General features: G+C 41.6%; 1 protein-coding gene across 6 annotated transcripts in view; it reads right to left on the reverse strand.

The window, feature by feature from the left end:
- The window catches only part of ENOX1 (ecto-NOX disulfide-thiol exchanger 1), a 2,394,477-nt gene that overhangs the window by 1,163,657 nt on the left and 1,206,964 nt on the right, over nucleotides 1-23,856 (reverse strand). For 2 of the 6 annotated variants that reach the window (XM_078657296.1, XM_078657295.1), the window contains exon 5: nucleotides 19,744-19,857. The exons of the other annotated variants lie outside the window; for them this stretch is intronic. The gene's annotated coding sequence lies outside the window, so the exon portion shown is untranslated. The remainder of the gene's footprint in view (nucleotides 1-19,743; nucleotides 19,858-23,856) is intronic. 6 annotated transcript variants of the gene reach the window in all.

Consider the following 23,856-nt stretch of genomic DNA (forward strand, 5'->3'; position numbering starts at 1 on the left):
TTGTTACCTGGGGGATGGCAGAGGATATGAAGTTTGTGGAAGTGGTTATCTGATGATTTGACCGAGATCCCAAGGTATTCACAGGAGTCCATGGGTTTGGAGTGAAACTTTGAGATGGTAAGGTCAAATCGATGTATGCAGGCTAGTCCTCCAACCTTTTTAAGAGGTCTGTCTAGTCTAATGATGTCTTAGTCAGGGGGGACTAGAAGGTCAAGACATGGCGAGGACGATTCCTTGAGCAACATGTCCGTGAGGATAGTTATGTCTGTTTTCATGTTTAGGACGAGGTCAGCGATGTCAGAGGCATGTTTAAAGGCTGAGCGGCAGTTTAGGAGAAGGCAGGAGATAGATAGGTTTTGAGGAGCTTTTTGCGTTCGGCTCGTAGGTTGCGGTGTTGTGGGTTATGGATTGGAGGTTGTTCAGGTTGATTCCTCTTTGTTTTGGATGCGATGTTCTGTTTGTGTTGATGAGGACTGGGAGAATATAGAATTCTTCTTCATGATTTGTGATGTGGCAGGCAGGGGATTCATATGACAGTAGCAGGGTTTGGATTTCCAGGTCCGTTAAGTAGTGGAGATCTTCTTCAATTGTGTTGGGGCTCGTAGTTTCCTAGATGTGAGGTAGGACTGGGTAAGGAGTGAGTCTTGTTCCGTAGGGTGATAGGCAGGATGGGACAGAGTTGGCGAGCTGGGAGGGTTGGGAGTAGTATTGCTGAGGGGTCTGATGTCTGTGGGGCAGTGTGGAGGGTATGTGTGGCTGGGAGTGGGGTAGAGGATAATGAGGGGGTATGAGCTGGCTGGGGCTATAATCTGACTAGATAGAGTAGCCGTGTCGTGGTGGGTGTTATCGGTGGTAGGGATATAGGTATCGGGGTGGGTGAGGGTAGTAGGGATAGGGGAGGTAGCGGAGAGTGGGGATGAGGAGGGTCAGAGATTGGAGGTAACGGGAGGGGTGATGTTGTTAGAGGGAGGGGTGATGTTGTTAGATCTTATGATGTTTCCATTAGAGTTCTCATACTAAGTTACAAAGAAATTATTTTTACGATGACAAAATCTGTTTTCATTCACCCACATTTCCTACCCATTCCCTCCCTTTAAACACACTTACTCTGATTCTTAAATGGGTACCTTTCCTGTGATGGGATCTACATGTACATTGTTGGTGAGTACCTATATATTTACGGACTTGTTAGTGCTCACTCACTTTTGCTGGTATGACAAAATAATTACACTCATAACCCCACCACTAAAAGTAAATTTGTTCAAGGAGAATGTCTATGTTTGCAAACACATTCTTGCATCAGAACTGGGAATATCCATGCACAAATTAAAAACTTTTTGCACCTAAACTAAGCTTAGTTGGACATAATTATCCATGTATCCAGTCATTGATGAACATTAAGGGATTAAAAGATTGTTCCATGCTTTGAAGAAGATTCAAACAACTACAGCATGGGGGTTTGTGTGTGTTTATTAAGTGTATGACTTCATAGCTACAGTCCATGATCAATCCTAGACAAGTGCAACGTGTAAAATGTATATATAAGTGATCACGAATACAATGTGCATTAGCATATTATCTATGAATTTGTAAGCAGTTTATGTTTCTAAACGTTAGGGTTACTACTCCAGTGGCAGCTGGCATAGGTAAGAGCGGTATAGTGGTGAGGCGAGAAGAAGTCAACAGAAGACAAGATAGGTAAAATTAAATTAAAAAAGAAAGAAAACCACTTACCTTGCGCTCTCTGCATTGCCGAGTCGGCGAAGCAGCGAGCGCAAGGTAAGTGGTTATATTTCTAAAGTTTGAAGAGCAAGTCTGTATCTGGCATCAGTGCCACATGGCAAAGGACACCACTAGGGTCTGCCAGATCCAGCTACTGATGGGGGTAATTTAACCCCATTGACAGGCACTTAACATGTAGTTTTGTGCTCCGCCCTTGTGGTGTAGGTGGCTATTTGGTTCTGAAGGACTGTATCATTATTTATTTGGCCACTTCAGGCTGGTTTCAGAGGTAACTTTTTATTTTCTTAAGCAAATATCAATGCGATCCGGCATGTACAAGTATTCTTACCTTACAATGTATTATGGTTTGCCTAAACAAATCAACAGACTGTTTCTTTACATGCATCAACAGTCAGATGAATGTAATTAATAAAAAGAGTGCAGTGTGGTAACATCATAATGTGAGGAAGGAAGGTATTCTACACAAAATCACCGCAGATGTGTAAGGTAGAGATTTCATTCACAATTTTGGTTGAACCCTGCAGATACATGCTGCATGATGGGATTAATTCAAGAGGAGCCATTTCAACCGGAAATTGTGTCCAAGGAAAATTCTGGAAGTTTCAAGTGTCAATGCCTTCCCTTGGAACGCAAAACTGAGTATATTCTACTGACTTTTTGATGTTGATAATCGTTAACACAAATCCCCTCATAATAGTGTATTCATCGGACATCTTCTTTGCATATATTATTAGCTTACATAGGAGTTTTAGTTTCTTTGCCATTTGAAATAGAAACGTGCACTAAATTATCTTAAATGTGATATATATATTGAGGCATACATATTAACCGCATCGCTGCGACGGCTATTCCGCCGCAACGCTAAGGGGGCGGGGCGGCCGCGCGGCGGCCGCATGCTGGTGACGGAACCGCTCCGTCATCAGCCGCGGATGGGCTGTGCTCATGACGGAGCGGTTCCGTCATGGCCCCGCCCGCTCAATAGAACGCCTAGCGCAGGCGCGGAATCCGCGCCACGCAGGTACGGCGGCCTGGACATAACGGAACCGCTCCGTCATCAGCACAGCGCCACCGCAGCTGATGACGGAGCGGTTCCATCATCAGCATAGAAAGGGTTAACATGTTTTTCCTCTATTCAGATTGTGTTGCAGAATCCTTGAAACGAAGAGAAAATATTCTACCGATTTGAACCCCACTATGCACAACAGCAATGACATATTGGTCTGACAGCATGATGCAAAACCCAATCATTGGATTTATATCACTGGAAACAGAGCTGACAGATTTTCTGAAATGTGCACTATTGAAGAGCAAAATACAGTAAAAGCAAGAAACCCACACTCCATTAATCACACTGCCAGGAAATGACAGCAGACATCATGAAAGACACTGGAGAACCAGGAAAGGAAGAGAAAAAAATCACATTTACAGAAAGAGCTTGGGGTCCATGTTAACTAGATAATACTAATGTCAAAACACCTGCTTATTCAAAAAAAAGTCAAACCAGGGAAAACATATAGACAGACTCTTGCGAACACGCGATTACCTCAACCAGGTCAATCAACAACATTATCATTGGTGGCAGACCTCAAGAAATGTCTTCATTTTTAATTAAGAAAGTTCACAAAGGTTTCTACAGCTTCTCCTGGCAATCTGCAAAGATCTGTAATCTTTTGTGAATTCTTTGTTGTCAGATTCACTACTCTGAAGATCATTAAGCAAGGCTGGTTGCAAGCAGCGAATGCCTGCGGGTCACTTCAGTGAAATTATATAGACCACCTGCCAGGGCTTCCTACACCTAGTGCATTATGTGATCTGGTCCACACTCACTCCTGGGTGGATTCTATAGACACCCACTAAATCAAGCACAACAATAAATTAATTTAAACTGCTTGCAATCTGTCTCTCATTCCTTTTTTCACCACTATACGCCAAGGTTCAGCAACATAAAACAAGATGAGAGCAATACACTGGCCACCTACGTATGAAACCATATGCCTCTCAAATCAGCCACACTACAATTCAACACTCTTCCAATCAGACACTCTCCATGGTGTAGCCTGCTCCTTGTTCACTAATGCAATTTAGCACCTCAGTAGGGTGAAGAACCTAGAAATTGCAAACTGCTGCCATCTATGTCGAGTCATTTAAACTGTTTCCTTGACGAGACATGAGTGCTGTCAAATGTATGGAAAAATTTAATGATATTAACTATTTCCCATACTACGCGTAGGGATGTTCGCTTTTCTGCAAATCATGTTTAATAATGTAGAGTTTTACAGATATTGGTAAATATTGACATTCTCCCTAACTATAAGCTAGCAGATTCGGAGTGGAATATAGCGTTAGGAAAAGCAGGCATATGCAGGAAAGGCACAAGAATAGTTCGCATTTACATGAATACATTCTGAAACTTGTAAGAAGCTAACGTACATCTTTTATTGTGAATGGCATAAAAAGTCATTCTTGTTAGATTTAACATCTTGTTTGTGAATTTCTCCTACATATGCATGATCACATATCTAATTTTTAATAATGTGTAACAAATGCACACAAGCATACACCTCCTGGCTGCAGGGACACAAAGATTCTGAACTGTCACATATTTTACTCAGTGCGTCAGCCAGACATGCTTATTCATGATACATCTACCAACTGAAATGTAAAAACTTGGCTGCCCAATACAAAGAAATTCTTGAAAAGGAGAGACATTACTAACAATCTTAAACTGAACATTAATACTTGCTTTTTTTAAATTTGATTTGGCATTACATATTTTATTGTGCAGAAATGTAAAGGCCCTTCCTGGAAAAATCATGGGCCTCATTTATGAGGCCATGCGTCACTTTTACGCCGCCGGTGCGTCACTTTTTGTGACGCACCAGCAGCGTAAAAAATGTTCCTTATTGCACCAAATTTACAAAGTGACGCATCTAGGTAGATGCGGCACTTTGTAAACCCCTGCGCTACATTATACCTGCGCCAGGTGTAATGTATGCAGGAGGGCGTTCTGATGCAAGAAAAGGTCATAGAAGTGAGGCAGTGAAATTTATAAGATTTCACTGCGCCACTTCTAGGATGCAAATGTGTCAATTTCTTATGCCTGCCTGACAGCAGGCGTAAGACTGGCGCATGCCCTTTTACATGGGGCTTGCCCACGTTAAAGGACACATTGCTGGAGTTGCGTCACTTTTGTAACACACTCCAGCAATGCGTCACTTTTGCGCCATGCTGATACGTCAGAAATACTGACGTATCTATAACTCCTTGCGCAATGATGCGTCATATTGTTAATATGACGCATCATTGGTGTCGCAAGCAGGGCGCAATGAAAAGTGACGTATCACTGTTTTGACGCAGCGATGCGTCACATTTCATAAATGAGGCCCCACATTTTTTTACTGGTAGCTCAATATCACAGTTTTGAAAGTATAGATAAATTCATCGGGAACGTTGTCATGTTATCTCTGTTTTGTAATATATGAACACATACTGAAATATGCAAACACCTGGCAATTCTGCATTCGTAAACTCTTTCTGGTGGCTTATGGACTTGGCTCCTTGTCCCCCATCTCATTAAATAAGTAGTAGGGATACAAAAACCAGGCCGCCCTCCACTCACACAGTTACTCAACAAAAGGGCCTGATTCCAAATGATACACAACAGCCTATTATATTCTTGGTTCACTGGGTATCAGCTATACCTCCTATGTAGGATATGCTTATGCTATGTCAGTCATACCCTCCATAGGCTGTGAACACCTATCATAAGTTGAACGTCCAACTTAAAATGGTCTAAACATGCTGTTGTTTTAACTAGGTGTGAACACTAGACAAATATTAAATACATATGATAGGTGTTCACAACCTATTTTAATGGAGAGTTCAGGTGACACTTTGTTATACATTACCGGAGCGAAAAGGTAGTTAGCACCATACATTTTTACACTTTTCTCATTATTCACACTTTATTGAGTTAGGTCACTTATCTTTTTGTCACGAAAGTGTCGATGATGATAAAGTGTGCACACTGGTGAGTACCTACCAGCAGCTCTATGGTGGTTGCTTATGTGAGGCACTTTCTGACCAACCTCTCAATTTTTCATATTGTCTAATACTACTTATGACTAGTGTGCCAGTATTATCCTTAACTTTTTAGGAATATTGGGACATGGCTGTGGCTGAGTGTTTTATTGATTTTAATAAACATATAGATATGGGGGTTATGACTGACATAGCATAAGCATATCCTACCTAGGAGGTATAGTCGATACCCAGTGAACAAAGAATATATTAGGCTGTTGTTCTTGGTCCCCCAGCCAAGGAGCCTCATATCTAAGTTGGTACCCTTATCCCCAAGTTCGTCATGTTAAACTGCTTAAACAAACTTTCACCAAAGCCCTTCTAATATGCTTGTAAACCCCACACTCCATGAAAAGAAATTGATTATGATCAAGGTCGGAAATATAAATGTATTGGACCAGTACAGATGATTATTTTGCTCTGTCCATGCTTTCACCATTGAGAGTGGCTCTTGCAGAGGCGGCTCCTCCCTTAGGACGGAGAAGCGTCGCCCCACTGTTTTCTCGCAGTGCGAGAAGCAGAAGCATAAAATGGTAAAACTACCATTTTATGTTTCTGCTTCTCGCACTGCAAGAAAGCAGAAGGGTATGGTTGGGGGTGGGCAGGTGTGCGGGTCTGCTGGAGTTCAGGGAAGGAGTGGCTTGCCCACTCTGAGGGCGCTGACTGTTCGGCCCCAGGGACAACCAAACCTGTCATACGCACTCTGCATTTTCTCCATGTAGGCTGCATGCATCCTACATGGAGAAAATGGCCTCTCCATAGACGCCTGCGTGGTCGACGTCCCAGCCAATCACAACGTTGCCATCACAGTGTTAGGATTGGTTTAGGGGAAGGGAAGGGAGACTGCCAGCCTCCTGTTCAAATGTAGGACCCAGGTAAGTTTAATGTTTTATTTTTTTAATCCCTCGTACGAACCCCTGCACAACCCCCCACCTGCCCCACCACCCACGAGTCATGCCAGCCGCGACTGGGCTCTTGTTGGCATACAGGGTAAACATTCCTTGTGGCTCCAACCAGGTGGCTTCATCTGTACCCTAGACCCCCAGATGCAACAACAACTGCTGCCTCACATCTCCCCGCTTCACAGCAGTGCCATTTCCTTTCTCCACTGCATCTTCACCTCCACTCTAGGACCAATCACCCCCGCAGGAACCAGCATGATGCCATCCGCGCCAGCTAAGACCTCGCCGGATTAACTCAGATACCTCCTGTTCAACGCCAAAATCCTGGAACTTGTCCAACTCCTTGAACACTTCTTTCCTTATTGCCATGGGAATGATAATGGCCTTATGTATACACGGTACTGCATTGTCTTTTAAAATTATCTTGTGTTGAAAACCTTTGAGTTACCCAATGCCACCTGAAAAAAGCCAGGAAAATCTTTAAAAATGTGCATGCGATCTTTCAACTCTTCATGAATCACCATAACTGTATCAGGGTTGTTGGGGTTCAGGATAATTCCTAGGTCACCCTGATCCCACCATCTTAAAACTGAGGGTCCAGTTTTAGCAATGTAAAGTTTGCAATCTGCCATCCTGTTTTGAAACATAAACAATCATTCTCTATATCCCAGAGGTTCAATGGGTTCCCCTGTAAAGCTTTTGGGAGAAATATCCAGTGATTCAAGATTATCACCCACCACTGGTACAAACTGTTCCTTCCATATCCCTTCAGTTTTTAAAGTATATGATGACCCAGAGTTTGTCGTAATGGTAATGGTAACACCTACAATATTTACATCACATTTAGATTTCCTACGATTTCCCCCAGAACCTCTAAAACATCTGGAGAATTATCAATACTTAAAACACACATATTAATTTCTTCACTTTCAGAGTCAAATGACTCTAAGTCCTATTCTAAAACGTTTACTGATGCATATCTACCACTCTTTTTCCTTCTTACGTCCTGGAAATGCCCAAACAACCCACATGCAGCACATTTCTCATTATGTGCAGGACATTTACTGTCATTTTCCAAATGCCCACTGAACCCACATCAATAACGCTTAATATATGTGCTGTAGTTTGAATATTGTTTCCTCAAAAAACAGGTTTCGTTTGATTCATTTTCTTTTTTGGTTGGGCTTTTGACTCAGCTTTATTTTGTTAACACATTACTGTTATTTTCCTCATTCTTCTTATAATCAGCCAATGCTGCTTTGTCCTGTTCAGTATGCTTAACTTTATCTATTACCTCTTGTAATGGAGCTTCGCCCATGGCCCAACGATTGTCTTGTATCGAAGCACTGGCTGCATGCATCACTATCTGGTCTCCTATTAACTTGTCATGCAATGGACCTAACCTACATGTTAAAACTAATGTTTGCAATGCAGAGACACATTTCTCCACACTTTCCTCTTTTAAAAGCTTCCTGTGATAAAATGTGTACCTGGCAATTCCTACAGAAACACATAGGAGCATAGTATATATCCAAATCCTCCAGGCATTTTTATAAATACATCTACTTGTCAAGGCCCATTAGGCTTTTTCACAGTATGGTTGTAAACTCTTAAGCCCAAAGGTCCTAATGAGTGTAAGCAAAATATTCTTCTTCTTTTCTGGAGAGAAATCCTCCTCCTCATCTAGAGTAGATATATAATTCAAAATATATTCCCTCAATTTTTGCCATTTTAAAGACTTTTTCCAAAAGAAGGTGTAAAAAGGCTGAGGAGGGGTAAAAAAAATGTTTCTTCTTTAATTTGAGCCAATAACAAACAAAATTACAGGGGAATGGGAATCCGTGGACCCTCAAATACAAAACTACAGTTAATATCATACAAAATGCGATTATTATAAATAATTCAAAATTCATCTTTACCTATCTCATTATCTTTTTCCCAGCTGTAGATCGGAGCCCATATACTCTTTCCTAGTTTTTTTGCCTTTCATCCCTTCCATTCATACACCCCCTTTTCAAGATTAAAAATGTATTAAAGCCGCGCGAACTATTGTGGAATGTTGGGGCAAGCAGATCAAACCAGGCAGAGGAAATACAAATTCTAACCTCTGCTATGACCAGAAACAAAAAATATTGATGTGTCCCAGTCGTTCCTTCACTACAAAACCCAAACAACATTAGTTCAGACGTTAACTTTACTTTTATGTCAAGGGATTGAGTTAAAAACAAATTCTATATCGTTCTTCAAAGTTTCTAAAAGCAGGCAGTTAGAGAACATATGTACTAGATCTGCTTCTGTACTATGACAACGAGGGCAATGAACCTCAACTAGGCCCCCATTGGGCTATTTTGGCTTCTGTGCAATAAAGATTAAACATTTTTTATAGTGCTGTGCCTGTAGCCTGGCCGAACAGAAGAAAGACTGGTCTAGCTTTAACTAATCTAAAAAACGAACACAATTTATACCAAGCTTATGTTTCCATTTCTGTACTTGCTTCTTGAGGTCATCCTGCATCAATTGGTTCAACCCCCTGTATATCTGGCATAGTCATTGGTGTATACTCAGGCTGGGGAGGACTCTACAGCCACTCCTTTGATTGAAGTAGGGATGAACAGTATATAGTTGTACTGTAAGACATTGTGGGGGGTTGGGTAAAATTTACCAGCATGGGATCCCTTTCCTTCTGATGTGTGCCGTTATCTCTCTCATGTTGCTTTGTTTTGGCCAGGATAGATTGGACTGTCTTGAAGATTGCCTTCCAATTTCAATTAAACAGTTCCTCCCTTTGTCTCAAGCACTACCTTCTCTCTATTTAGTTGTCAAATAAATCCTCCCGAAAACATCTGAAAGGATTTATTTAAGTTTTTGATAAAATCAGTAGACTCTGCGGATGCCATTGAGAAGCAACTTGGACATTTTGGCGCAATTCGTCAAAGTCAGTTTTGGTGTATTCTTCCAACTTCTCATTCGAGACCGCATTTCAGGGTGTTGTTTTAGTCCAGAGTTCATGAACCTTGCTGCTCAAGCATCCTGCAGTCTGTTTCAACTGCCAGAACGTTGCAGTAAACCTTAAATATTAAATTACACATATCAGATTTTAGTGACTACATTTATTATCACCTACCATAAGTCTCCCGTGTATCCCCTCTCTTTGGCGTCCCATTCATGCTTGCAAGCACAACACCCAATGTGCCTTGTGCTTCTTCTACATACAGAAACAAGAGCATGCCATAAACATGTTATCAGAAATTGACACCTAGCCCAAAAGTTCTGTTCGCATTTCAAGTTTTATGTCTTAATACATATATTTACTGTTGAATTCTTATGGACCCCAACCTTTTAATTTTACAGAATGCATGTTCATTGTGTTCATTGTACATTAAGGCTCGGTGATTATTTCATTGCAATTGTAATATCTCCATCTGTAATTTTGAGTAGTCAAAGGATTAATGTACGAGCAAGTGCAAATCAATACCCAGACTATAATGAATACAAATACTTGATTTACAAAAATAAATTGAAGGGATGACTCTGTTTTGTGTGTGTTGGCCTCGCAGTACCATTCGTGGTGCTACATTTAACAGATATGTATGAGTTTGCTGGAGCATAGCCCATTAGATGTGATGGACAGCATGTTTGCTGCTTGGATTTAGGTTGAATCTAACTTGGGCACCAGAAGTCTGTCCTCAAATCTCGAAGAAAGGAGAATGTGTTCCAAGTCCAACAATGGCTTGCCAGGTGCTTGTATACACTTCCTTGTTATCTAGATTGGCTTGGTTCCTCATGTGGGAATCTGGTGGATTTTTGAGCAGGTTAAAAGAAGAGAGAGGATTGGAAGGTACATTATGTTTTGTTAACAGTTATCTTTAAACGCCCGTATACCTTGAAGGGTTTCATGGTGCTAAGAGCCAAGAGTGCACGGTATCAGAACCAGATAATTAGAATATCCAAGTAGGCATTAGGTGAGGAACCAAGTCTTCGCGTAGTTATACAGTCATGAAATCACAAATATTGCAGAAAAAAATGGCAAATGAGCTCCAGAGTCTAGATGCCAGCACTGAGAATGACTCAACATGTAATCAACTGATCTTTAGTGAGAAATAATACATGAAGCCACAATAGGCATATTCTTATGTATATGAGCATGTTTGTGTGTATGTGCACTCAATAGGCATTTCAGTAATAAATATTTGTGATTAATCAAAATCCCTACAATTTCAAGCACTAAAGCAGATTACAAAAGTATCATTCGATAATTACAAATCTAATTCACAGGACAATACTATTTGTAGGGGTGTGCGAAATTCTTGCAATTTGCTTTCAGGTAATTATATGAAAATGCAAGAAAATTATGCGCAATTTTGTGAAATGCCAATCCGTCAATTAGAGCTATATTTTAGCTTAAAATGCATCCTAGCATACATTTTTGAGGGAACACATTTTGCTCTACAAAATTGGCACGAGAAACACAATTGCTGTGAACAACAGCTGCTTGGGTTCTGGTTGTTTGCTTTGTTCCCAAGCTCCCATGCTATATTTTTTCAAACAAACTACTGACATAATTTTGGAAATGTTACCTAACAATCATAAAGTGAAATTTCTGAAAATTGAGCAAATTACACCAGCGTATTTTAGATTTCACACCGGCTTAGATATTTGTGACCTTTCTATTTTTGTGGTATTGCATTATTTCTAGCAGACTGTAATAAAAAAAATATGTACTGCTTAAAACTGCAAAGCTAAAATCTGCGAGCACCAAACCTGCCATACAAAATATAAAATAGATGAGTAATGATCAGAACAGATTAAGGTCTCATTACTATAGGTAGGCAGTTACCTAGTTCAATAAATTGGCTCATTTTAAAAATCACAAAACAAAAGGGCACATGCATCAACCAAAATACCAGTTGCAAACGGCGCGAATCGGCCCCTTTGTGACCGCTATTTTGGCATTTGGGATGCATTCAATCAAATGCAAATTCTCAAAATAGGTAATCGCAAAATTTGCGATTACCTATTTTGCAGATGCATTTAGGGCATCGCAATTTGCGAATTCCTAAATGCTATGCATAAAGCATGGAAAAGTCGCGACCCTGCTTTAAGCATTCGCAAAATACCACCAACTTCCAGTTGATGGTAAATTGCAAATCCTTAGAAAAATGCTTTTTTATGCATTTTTCTAAGTGCCATGTGGCACACAATCATGCCCTTAGGACATGTATGTGCGCCCATGTGCACACTTACCTGTATTGGGGTGCATTAGGGTGTCCGTTGGCCCCCTATCACCCTTGCAAATTGAATGCGCAATTTGCGAGTAACTATTTGGTACTCACAAATTGCGAATGCAATACCATTCATTCCTATGGGCCTCTGGGAATCCATTCCTTAATTGCTAATCACAATTTGCTATTCGCAGTTAATGAATGTTAAGGATTCACAAAAAGATTTGCGAATCCTTCATGCATAGGCATTTGCGATTACCAAATAGCGAATCCTTAAAATTCGCTATTTGGTAATCTCAAATGATTACCTTGATGCATGTGCCCCTAAAACCCAAGAGCAGTTTTCCTAAAATGCAAACTAGGAAGGAATGTGTCGCAACTGATTAGGACAAACTCAAGTCTCACAGCTAAATCGAAGCAGTTATTTAATGCTAAAAATTGGCTCGTGCGTTTAACAACTCTATGACATATGTGACAAATGCTCTCACCACTGCCACTGATGAACTAAATTGACCTGTTTGCCTCACCTTCTCTTTCAGGTTAAATAAAGGAATAGAGGGAGTTGGTACTAGTGCTATGGGCAGATATAGCTAAATTACTTAGATAAAACCGTACTCCACCACTGCATTGTTTAACCCACATCTTTTAAGAATCTGTGTCATAGCAGTTGTCTTCTATCAACAAGAAGATTTTTACAACAGCAGATAACACCCGTAATAGATGAATTGACATTTTTGGTGCTGCTCGACATGTCGGCCGCGTTCGACACGGTCAGCCATACAATACTGATCAGGAGACTGGCAGGGGTGGGAGTATCCGGGCTGGCCCTTGAATGGCTGAAGTCTTATCTCGATCATAGACATCAGCAAGTGGCCATCCCACCCTTTAAATCAAACATCAGAAGGGTCGGCCAGGGCGTACCTCAAGGGTCAGCCATAAGTCCCATCCTCTTCAATCTCTACCTCCGCCCCCTGATCAAGCTGATCAAATCTTTTGGCATCACGGTCACCAACTACGCTGATGACACCCAGCTCATCTTTTCCCTTGAGGGTAAGGATGGAGTGTCTCTGGAGGCATTTCATTGCTGTATGAACACCACGGCAGAGTGGCTGGGTAACAACTCCCTGCAGTTTAACTGTGCAAAAACGGAGGTGTTGCACTGTTCTCTGGACCGCGTCCCCAGACCTTTGCCGCCAGATTTCTGGCCTTTGGATTTTCAGGGTGCTACTGCGCCCGTAGAGTCAGTCCGCAATCTGGGAGTAGTGTTCAGTACTAATCTGCAGCTTGATGCTTCTGTGAATCGCACAGTGTCCACCTGTATGGCACTGCTCTGCTCGCTGCGTAAGATCTTGCCCCTACTCCCGCCCCAGGTAAGACCAGAGGTAGTGCGGAGCATAATTTTAAGTCGAATTGACTACTGCAACGCACTACTCCTGGGAGCTCCGGCCAATTTAGTCGAAAAATTACAGCGGTTGCAGAACTTTGCTGCTAAATTGGCCCTTTCACGCCGCCGCGCGGATTCCTCCACCAAGGCACTAAGAGACCTCCACTGGTTGCCAGTCTCGCAGCGCATTGAGTTCAAGGCACTATGCTTGGTGTTTAGGGCCCTACATGGGCAGGGTCCGCCCCCTTTGCGGGACCTCTTCTCCTGGTACACCCCATCTAGACTGCTTCGGTCAGCTTCCTCCCACCTGGTGGTTGTGCCTAGGATTTTGAGGTCCCGGACGGGTGGCAGATCCTTTAGATTCGTGGCTGCAAAACTGTGGAACTTTCTTCCCCTGGGATTGAGAGGTTTGGAAAACTTCATTTCTTTTAAAAACACTTTGAAAACTCACCTGTTTCCCAGGGTAATGTAACCATGTATTGTATGTGTATTGCATCAGGATAGTCTAAGCGCCAGGATGCCCGTCGGGTGACAGATACGCGCTATATAAGAATACCTATACATACATACATACATTTTCCTCAGAGGGGGTGAAACGTTGCCCAGCTACCGCTAAGTAAAGACTGGCAGGCTACAATCTGCATGCTCTGTCTGTTTATCTTTTCAGCTGTCTGAAATAGATAAAATTGCTTACCAGAGCTCTGATACCATTAGCTAATCCAACATGCATGCATTTCTTCGCACATTTACTCGTGTCTTGAACCCATGATAACAACCTTCCTTGGCATCCGATGAGATGTTTAAATGCAGTGAAGAAGATGGTGCTTTGCCAGGTCACCTCAGCCCCTCAATCCTCTATGGAAGAATCTCACTATTGTGCCAAAGGGTTAAAGCTGAAACCTTCTTTCCTTAACATAATACCCCATAAAACTATTTTGAAAGAGCATTCGCTCTGCATTTCAAATTCTATGATTGAGCTTTAGGAAAACAGACTTGAATGCTTGTTCCTGTCTGCTCAGACAAGCTCTATCCCATATGTGGCACCAATTATTGCTCTTTGAGAGACTGAAAATGTTCTTTACATTGGGGCACGGCAAGGCCCTGTCTGGAAAAACCTCATGACCATATATGAACGAAGGTAATTAGCCTGATTACTTCCAAAATTGGATCAACTTTGGGATATCAAACTTTGCATATAATCTGCCTAAATACTAAAGTCGCTCCCTCTTTTTATTGCTGACAGGTGTAGTTTAGGCACCCCTCTATCTGCAATCCATACAATCTGGTTGTTAATTTAAGGAGTGTATGATATAGGTAGATCACTCATGTGCCATTTGTGAGTTGGTTTCCGCCTTCTACTGAATGCCATTGTTTTTATATTGCTTGTATTGACCCTGAACTTATTCACTTTGTTCTCTCTCTGGAGAGGGTTAAACCTATTTGGAATCTGCCCATATTCAGGATTTTATCTGTATACAGTAATTCTTGAATTCCTCCCATCCCAGTTTTTTTTAGGGAAGGATCATGCTCATTCTAGAGCTTTACCCAGGTCAATTGTATATATAGACAGCTTCCCATGACATTAACGTGTCAATCATCCATGTCAGTGGTATAGAAAATTAATGCAAATCATTCCTCATGTACTGTGTAGGACTATTCACTCTTCCTCATTAGGAAAATCACCTTTGAAGTGTCTCGCAAAAAAAATACATTATTGATCAAGAGCTTATAATATTTTTCATTTGCATAGAGACGCCTGCCCTTGGGCTTGTCTTTGAATTACTTTTAGACAACCAGATGTGCATTCAGCTCGAAAGGACCCCGCTCTTCTCACTCAGTTGTATCACACTATTTAACTATAGTCCCATAACTTTCTTGACTTCTTGAACAGGTGATCCCCTGTTTTTAGATAACTATACATTTGAGAAGGATCACAAAAATACAAATTTCAACCAAAACCTTTAATCCATTCTCAATTATTTTAAGCATTGCAGCCTGCTTATTCCCTTCTCATGGTTTACTGTCTGTCCACTGACCTGAGAAGTATGATGTTCATGACCCCTGCAATGTAATTTTATACATTTGGGTATAATAAAGAGTAGAAGAGCTGCACTCCCGAGAGTTTTCACTTCCTCACCAAATATTCACAAAACAATAAGGGATTGTTTACAGATATGTCACACTGCCCCACTCTGCACATTGGTGCACATGTAAGTGGATGCACTGAGTGCAGAGTGGGGCAGTGCCCAGTTTCACAGCAGATTTGTGGTTCATGGTGCAGATGCGAGCCCGGGCATTAGTGAAATGCAGACCGGGTACTTAAAGCCACTGGTCAGCCTTTCACTGCAGGCGGCAACATGGCTAGATATTCAAATGCAGGAAGGGATGCAAGGATCCCATGCAGGTGGGTGCAATGAGTGACTGCTGCCACCTACAGAGGAAAGTCTGTAGGGTGCTTGGGACCTCCATGCCCATCTTCATGTTGACAACCTCTGTGGTGCACAGTCAATGTGCCTCTTTGTCTCTTGACCACATATGGAATACGACACTGGTGCAAAAGAAAATGATTTCCTCATTTGGGTGGGGTCTTGCCCCTTGCACGACCTCTTTGGCTCACAGTCAGATTTGCTACTTGCCCTTGTGCTGAATATGTCACAGTTTCCAACACAAAGGCTTTCCTCATGTGCATGAGGCCATGCCCTATGAAAATGAGGGAGTGCCTCCTTGAGATTGTGTCAGTGCACATTTAGCACTGGTGCAATCTGTGTTACAAAAGGGGTTGTACATGCAACCACAGTCTTTTCTGTAATAGCAAAGTACCCCATATGGGAAAAAAGCAAGCACACACATGCATTGTGTACCTTTGGCACTTTCTATAGTAGGGTCATGTGTCTTCATAAAACGTCGGTAGTTGAAATGTGTGTGCATATGGTCTGATTTGGACTAGAACAAGGATCTCCAACCTTTTCTGTTATAGGAGCTACATATGCTGAAAGAAAATAATTGTGAGCTGCTCATATTATTAATGTTGTAATAGTGATCATTCCAGAAAATATTACATTAGTGGTCACCCAATACAATATTACCAGCAGTGATCACTTTAGTGCAAAAAGCAGGATTGCCAGCAGTAATGTAAAAAGGCTTTGTCAATTTTGAATCCCTTACACAGGTACTATATAGGAGTCATAGTTTCAATGCTCCTGATACCAAGGTAATAATATTAATGTCCCACGGCATCACATGATATCACCCAAATATCAGGTTTTAAAATATTTTGGAATGTAGCCATTTGTCTCCAAAAATCAGCTTATGAGTTCTGAAAATAAACACATTTTCGACTCCAATACATTATTCAATCTTGATATATATAATATATATATCTTTACAGGAACTTGATAGTTAGGTTTCACATTTTACACACACAAAATCATAGAAATTCAACAGTTATAGTTATACTTATCTGAGCACTTATAGGTATACTTATGTTAAGAAATATTTGCAGTGGTGAAAGGGGGCGTGTGCTCAAAGTCTTCTCAGCAATCCTGCTGTCCGGGACTTACTGGAGGGAACAGAAGGGGTTCCTGGACCCCAAGAACCCTCAGCATCCAAGGGAACTTAATCGCCCAACCGGCAGTGCGCCAGGAGGAGCATTTGCAGAGTGGAGGTGAAGGGGGCTTGTCCCCCTACGACTCGCCGGATGTTCTTTTTAAAATATCTTTTTTAAGGGAGTGGGGTCGTGTGGCCCCTCCCCAGGGCCTTTTTGTGTCTTGGGGCCCCATCCTGCAGGGTGAGGCCTTTTTCAGTGGGTGAGGGGGACAACGTGCCCCCCCTCCCCAGGCCGATTTTGGCCCGGGGACCCTACCCCCCAGCTTTCTTTACTTTTTTTTTTTTATAATTTAGGGGGATGGGGCCATATATTTTCAATTAAAGCCACAGGAAGGTGGCGGCCCCCAGAGCTGAGGGAAAGGTACATGAGCCCTCTGCATTAAATTAAAATAAAGCCCCAGGCAGGTGGTGCCCCCCAGGGCGGGGGGACCAAGAGGCCCCCCATTTATAAAAGGCAGTGGTTCATGAGGCAGCGTATGAGCCTTGCCTACATTCTTTGTTAAAAAAGCCCCAGGGAGGTGGTGGTACCCGGGGCAATATAAGCACCCATGCACCCTCCCTCCCTTACTAAAACAACGTCCCCGGGAGCAGGTCCACCTGGGGCCAATTAATAACGAAGGACAGGAGCTCGTGCTTCTTTTTGTTAAATTTTGGCTGGATCTGCAGACCCCACAGGAAAAAAAATACAAGCTTTTTTGGGCCCTGGGGGGTCCCAGTGGGACCCCTCAAGAGGCGTAGCGGGTCAAGGTGTTCTAACCTGCCCCTTTTTCCTTTTTCAAATTTTATTTTTGTGGGACTCAGTTCAACCGAATCCCAAGATGGCTGCCAACACTTCCTGTTTGAAGTGTTGGCACCCAATCAAATTTCAGTAGGGTTTCAGTATGCTGGTGGGATCCCAGATATCTATATATTTTTTAATTAAATATTGTGTTTCTACCCTCCCCCCTTTTCTTTTTCTTTTACAATTTTTGTAGGACTCGGTTCAACTGAGTCCCAAGATGGCAGCCAACACTTCCTGGTTGAAGTGTTGGCAGCCAGTAGTAGTTCAGTAGGGTTTCAGTAGGCTGTTGGGCTCCCAGATATCTATATTTTTTTAACTTAAATATCGCTGAAACTACAGAACGGATTTACACCCTCTCCAATGATGGGGGCATCACATAACATAACATATCATGTGTATTTACAGGCAGGCAATGACTAACATGGAAGATAAGGCTACATTATGGGGTCTGACAGAAACCACCAGAGAGAAGATTGTCTCAATACTGCACACAGAAGGCCTCCCCTTGTTATGTATTTCATACTATATTTTACCAAAGACATTTTATTAAGTTTTGTATTAACACAAAAGACTGAGACAACATCCGTATCCCGATATCAGGACAAAAACAGAGTCTCACCCAAATTTCCCACCATGCCTCACACAGTGTACATTACAGATCATTTCATGACAGAAAAGGCTCAGACTTCTGCCTCCAGTGAGCAAGTGCCTTGAGTGATTAGCTCAAGCATAATATCTCTGTATTGGGTCCAATCACCCCATACCATATGTCGCTCACGTGGGCATTCCCCAGATCAGACACCCCAAATGAATACAGTGATCTAAGTCTTTCTCCCAGCCCTCCAGAGATGGGGGGCTTGGATCCTTCCAAGCCTGGGCAATGTCTCTCTTGGAAACCAGAAGACCAATCCACAAATACATTTAATACTCTTGATTGCATCCTCCTCTTATAGATAGGCTTGCTGAAGTAACTCAGATCTTCGGTGAGGTGAGAGAATGCTGTAATGCTTCCTTACTCATCATCACATAGCAAACAAATGTAAAAACTGTGAGGCGGAATCTCAGGTTTCTGTATTCTCTGCCATCTTGTATAATGTAAAAAAATGGAGAATACAATTTTGTGTGCTGATATTTGAATGATTTCTGCGGTGCCTCCTGTGAGAAAAACACACTTTTGTGGTGAACGCATTAGAGCACCAGAACTTCTCAAACATATCTGGGACATGTACACAAGCATGCTACAATAGAAAGTAGTAGCAATTTTCAGAGAATCTTGACTATTTTAAAAGCTAAAATTAGATGGACTTTTACTTGTGTGGTGTAGCAATTTAGTGTACTTTCCTCATGAGATGTTCTAATACAATCAGAAGTAGTTTAGGATTGTGTTATATACGCCCTCTGAGAAAGTAGTACTGCTACACTGCTAGGCGATCACTTTAGTGCGCCCTGAAGAAGGCGCTGATATCAGGGACCATTTACTGAGCAGAATCCTACCTGTGCTAGAATCCTCGTTCTTATGTGTGAGTATGAGTGATGTGTTTGAGTTGGGGGGGCGGTTTCTCCAATGGAATTAAGCATATTTTTGCATGTCTGTCATATTGAAAATATAAAATAAAGAAGTTTTAGCTATGTGCATCAATGTATTTTGTGGGAAACAACATAGAATGGTTCACTGTAAAGCATAATTTATGGATTAGTAGTGTACTCTTTATTTTTAAAATAATGTCCACAAAATACTTTTAGCCCATTTTACTTCATCTTGGATTGGGATCCTTCATTTACACAGATAACACCCTGACCACCACATCTTCTGTCTGGCTGAATGCACATTCAGATAAGAGCCTTAGCAGAATGATTAAAAATATAGATAGGGTTGTAAGTGTGCAAACGCAGCCTGGAGCAACTGCACTTGCTCCACTACACGATGACATTCCAGGAAAAGGTGCCAATATGAGCCTGCTACTTCGAGTCCTTTGTTAATACATTAAAACAAACATCAGAGTGGTACGAACTTGTCACTCCTACCTGAAACTCGATGCAAAGCAGATCTGTCTTAATTAATATTTTCTGTCTTTACAGGAACCATTGTCAGTGACAGGCTGGAATACTGCAACACTCCTTAAATAGGGACTGTGCTACCTACAAAAGACACAACACAGGTTCAGCAAAAAAGTAGCAAGAGTAAACATGAAGAAACACATCACTACTTCCACATTGCTGACATGATCATAGTTCGATTGCAGATGACACTGCAAACAAACGTTCCGCACTTATTCACAACACAAATTAAGGATCACCTAGATAAAAAAGGTGTACACCACGAACCCTAGTCAAAAGACTTAATTCACACTTGCTATGAATATACAATATGATTCCTGGAAGGGGTAAATGGATGTATTACTTCAGTTATCTCTGCTACAAGTATGGAGAAATCGCACAGGGGTAAATCCCACACAAGTGGGCTAAGTGGACATTACAAGAAGTTGCTTTGTAGGTTTTGGAAAGAATTCAAACATTTACATCTGTGGCCATTCACAAACATTGATGTTACCTCTTCTTGTCCTGACAATGGTCTGAAAGTTACTCCAGCGAAGTAACTCCCCTTTCAGGACAAGAAGGAGAATGTCACATGAGCACGTCTGGAAATCACCACTATTAGCAGCACCTTTAGGGTTTTTTGTGAAATCAGACCCTACTTTCCTTAACTATCATTTAGCTGTAAGTCTTCCTTCTCTTGTGGCCCAAGAATGCGAGTATTACAGACAGCAAAACTGGGATGTAGAGTCCAGCATCAAGACTAGCATTCACTGCATATGAATCAATGGTGTCAGTGGCCAATTCAACTTGGCCTTTCATTTTGTGGAGGATAATGCCTGGTTTAAGGGTGCTACAAAATGTTGATAGTAGGGCCTCATTTATGAGTTTTTCCCGTAGGCCTCCTTTCAGCACTGCCATACGGCAAAAGGAAAGGGCAGGAATGCGCTGTATCAAACAGATATGGTGCATTCCTGTCCTTTTACCCTGTGCCGGCACACAATGGGCTGCCGTGCGGCAATGCAGGCACCTTTGCCCCATGGTGCACGGGTGCCTGAGTTGCGGGGTGAATGATTTTGTGCAGGGAGGGAATCTTTCCCGCACAAAATCAATCAATACAGGCGGTTTCCTGTTTTTCTACGTGTGCTGCAGAATGCAGCACACATAAAAAAAGGAAAAAACAAGGAGAAATTAAAACATTTCTCCTCGTTGAGCCTCCCTAAAGCCACCCCTGGGGTGGCGTTAGGATCCGACGCATTCCCAGGTTTACGATTTCTCATAAATCTGGCAATCTGTTAGGTTCCATGGATGTTGCATGGGAACACACACAGCAACACCCATGGAACGCCCCTTGCACACAGTGTTCTGCGTGAAAGAGGCACATATTTACAAGGCCAGGAAGAGTCATATTAAGTGGCTCTATGTGGCCTCGTAAATATGCCAGGGCACACTGCGCTACCGGAATGTCAAAAATGGTTCATTCCAGCTGTGCAAGGGGCCTGATAGTTCTTTGTGAACTGCCAAACTTCCCACAAATCTCCTCCGAGCATTTAGGTAGGGTCACAGGTAACCATGAGCTAATTTGACTTGAGTGGGTTGGCCAGAGCACATACACACTCTGGTTGCTATAGTCTGATTTTTATGACTGTCAGTTTGTCAACAATGCACATAAACGAAGGGTCTTGATTATGTGGTGTCTGGACATTTAAACCAGTGAAAGTCAGCGCAGCAGCCTAGGCTTTTGCTGGTCACTCTCAATAATTGTGCAGGAAATAATTTTTTAAGCTGGAAATTCACATTGTCATGTCAAAACTTAAGACACACCAACAAATCCAAACTTTAATTGCATGTCCCCCAGGAAAGTCCTACCTACTGGTAGAAACAATACAGCACGATTTGTACGCCGTTCAGAGAAAGACTGAGGTGAGAAAAGAGGATGTAAAGAAGGTAAATTCTGTGTAGTGTGTGTTTTCTGCTCCGTAGGGTTTGTATGCCACTTCCACGTTTCCTCTCATAGTAACTGTATATTTAGCTCTAAATAACGCTCTAGTACGTTTATTGTATTTGTAATTTAATTCATAAAGCACTTACTACTCCAGATGAGGTGTCAAAGCACTTTTTCGGTGAGTAGTAATCCGGAATCCAAAAAGGATTTGTGGTGAATTAGTAAAGGAAGATATTACATTTATTTTAGTGGTGTACTTGTGAGTTTGTTAGTTGGATTGAAAAATGATAGTGGAGGGGTAAAAGAGGGAAAGGTTTGCATTTATATGGCGCTTGCTACCCCTGATGAGGTGTCGAAGTACTCTTCGACAGGTGGCACCCTATGCCGGAACCCATACAGGATTAGTGGGGAATTAGTGTAAGAAAATATGAAATTAATTTGAGAGGCGGATATGTTTGTTGGATTGAAAAGGATAGTGGAGGGATAGAAGAGGGAAGGGCCTAGAAAGTGTTTTTGTTTGAGCTCATAGCAGTAGCAGGAGGTTTGGGATGAAGAAAAGGGAAGGTGGAGGGGGAAGAGTCAGAGGGAAAGGTTTAGAAAGGGCTGTTTGCGAGATCTGAACAGTAAAAGAGGTATGAGATGATGCAAGGAGAGGCAGTTGAGAGCAGTCTAGAAAGGGTTATTTTGTGGATTATAGTAGTAGAATGGGGTTTGGGATGAGTCAGAGAGTGGAGGTATAGGATATATTGAGAGAGAGATAGGGTGAGAAATAGGGTAGTGATTTGGAGAGAGTAGTATAATCAGGTTTGGAATGAGTCAGAGAGTTGAGGTAGAGGATATATTGTAAGAGGTATAGGTTGAGGTACAGGGTAGATGCTGAATTAGAAGTAAATTAATAATTATACAAATACATAAGTACATGGAAGGTATATATGTATAAAGAAGGTAATATATGCAGATTTAAGTTGTATTTAATAAACTCAGACGTGCTAATGTTGATGCACTTATAGTTAATTTATTTGTTTTTATATATTTGTTTGTATTTCAATAGTGAAGAAATTGTCGATAAGTATGTATGATAAAAGATTTACTTATTTATGCAGTCACCTATATACATGTTAAACATAGAATAATATAACCATAAATAATATGTAGAATTGTTAAGCAAAACTAACGAATATCTATATATTATAAACATAACTATTATACATGTTTCTGCAAAGCAATACATAAAATATATTTAATAAATAAATAAAATAAATAAATATCCAGAGTTATAACAATAGAACAATCTTGCCTGGGCTCAGTCACCTGGCATACATCGTTGGTGGCTTCCTTCAATGACCAACGCACAAAACAAACGTTGATACACAGCGGCCTCTGAGCTTGTGTGAGGAATGGTTCCCTGATTGTTTGTGTAGTTGGTTTGGGGTACTGCATTACTCACAGGAGTGGTGGGTGTATGTGCAATGAGAAATTCCAGTGGGGGGGGCTGCTAAGTCTTACAGCTGTTGGTGTGGTAATTGGTGCATTTAAAACATTTAGCACATTTTGAGGACTCACAGAACAGCTAAAACACAAGCAAACCTCACAAACAGGCCTGCATTTGTTCATGAAACATGTCTTTCAATGGTGCGGAGAATGTCCAAAGAAGTCTGTTATAAAGTCTTAGGAAAGTCATCACATTAGAACCATCATCTGCTGCCCTCATTCCTGTCTTAATTCTTTAGTAGCTCTTCCTTTCAAAATACTGCACACATATAGAACTGGTTAATTAAGTGCACTACCTCATGCAGCCTCTACCTTTGAGAGTAGGTCTTCTTCTGTGTGGAATAGAGTGGAAGGTGACACGGTGCGGTGTTATGATCAGGTGGTACATGCTTTCACCACTGTTCTACATGTCCACTGAAACATTATGGTTTGGCACTTATAACCGAAAAATGGCTTTTAAGTATGTAATAAACCCATTTTGAGAGTTGAAAAAGCCGGTCTGACTCACAATATGGGGTTAGCAATCTATAACAAATCACAAATAGGAAGAATCATCAAAGGGGGACCCACTGCTAATTGTTATTCGCTGCGGTACGTATCAATGCTTTGCATCTACAACAGCAGTTGCAAACGACTGATCAATTACCAAAACCTCAAAGAAGGTAAGA

This window comes from Lissotriton helveticus, chromosome 8 (assembly GCF_964261635.1).
Source record: "Lissotriton helveticus chromosome 8, aLisHel1.1, whole genome shotgun sequence".
NCBI lineage: Eukaryota > Metazoa > Chordata > Amphibia > Caudata > Salamandridae > Lissotriton > Lissotriton helveticus.